Source organism: Mytilus galloprovincialis, chromosome 1, assembly GCF_965363235.1.
Source record: "Mytilus galloprovincialis chromosome 1, xbMytGall1.hap1.1, whole genome shotgun sequence".
NCBI classification, from domain to species: Eukaryota; Metazoa; Mollusca; class Bivalvia; order Mytilida; family Mytilidae; genus Mytilus; species Mytilus galloprovincialis.
In genome coordinates, this window is record NC_134838.1 from 18,006,207 (window position 1) to 18,007,717 (window position 1,511).

Sequence of the window (1,511 nt, forward strand, 5' to 3'; positions counted from 1 at the left end):
TTGCCCCTCTTTTTTTTTTATAAAATCTATCTGCCCAATTTGTTGCCCCTGAATTAGTAATTTTAAGAATATTTTGAAGTTTTTGGTTATTATCTTGAATATTATTATAGATAAAGAAAAAATGTAAATAGCAATAATGTTCAGCAAAGTTAAATCTACAAATAAGTCAACAGGACCAAAATGATCAATTGACCCCTTAAGAGGTTATTCCTCTTTAAAGTCAATTTTTCGTACATTTTTGTAATCTTTTACATACAGTTTATGGCTTTTCTAACTCTGAAACTAAAGCAAAATTATAATGGTTGCATTATTTTATGCATCAATTGTAAACAAAAATATCAGGTGAGCGACACAGGCTCCTTAAAGCCTCTAATTTTTGTTATGTGAATTTCTCACTGAAGGATACCAATATATTTGTAGGTTCCTTGCATGGTCTACATGACTGTCATACAGGATTCACCTGACCTCACTCTCATTTCACGGATAAGTGATCAAGTTTAAGCTATTTGGTAAATTCAGTATCTCAGATACAAGAAGCAGCAGGTCACCTATATTTGGTCTATTTTTCAGATACCGGTACTATAATAGGTCAACATTATTTGGTGTATAGAATGATTGGATCATGCATATGTCTGTCTGGTAAGATTCCACTGACCTAGACGTTATTTCATGGTCCATTGGTATTTGGTATGTTTTTGTCTGTGTTTATCAAACACTATAAGAAACAGGTCAACATTGAATGATTGCAAGGCCAGGCATGATTCATCTGAACTTGACCTCATTTTATTGTTCATTGTTCAATGTTCAATTTTCGCAATAGGGTTTGTTTATTGGAAACAATTGTTATTGATAATGTTAATTTTATTTGAAAATTGTAGTAAAACCTTCATACTATTCACTTTGAACATTAATTCACTATAAGTAAAACAGCTAAGAAATTTCAGTGTGTGCATTGGCTTCCGAAACTTTTCTTCTTAAGCCAATGTTTTCTCCAGAAATATCATGTGAACTCTAAAATCCATATCATGTTTATATCATAATCAATTCTTCATACATGCTCAATATTTAAGCAGCAGGGTATTTTAATTATAAAGATATGAAACAATTTCTTGCAAAATCAAGGGTTGAGTAGCTTTATTTTCACTGTTGGTCAGTACTGATGGTTTATGATGTGAAATCAGTCAACATGGTATTTTTTTTTGTACCTGCAGCAGTTCATTTCCACTGGCTTTAAAGAATAACAAGTTTCATTTTGAGTGAACATACAAACATGAAACCTCTCAGGATATATCTAGATTTTTGATAACATTGCTTTGCATTGCTTCTATGTTTTGTCTTGTGTACTGCAGTTTGATTATTGGCTGTTTATCTTTTTTGTCCATGACATTGTCAATTTGTTTTATACTTTGTGTTTGATTATCCCTTTGGTATCTGTCACTTTTCTCTTGATAATTTTCTCATGAAAAAGTTAAGGAATACTAAGTGGTTTCCTATTTGCTTGATGTTTTGAA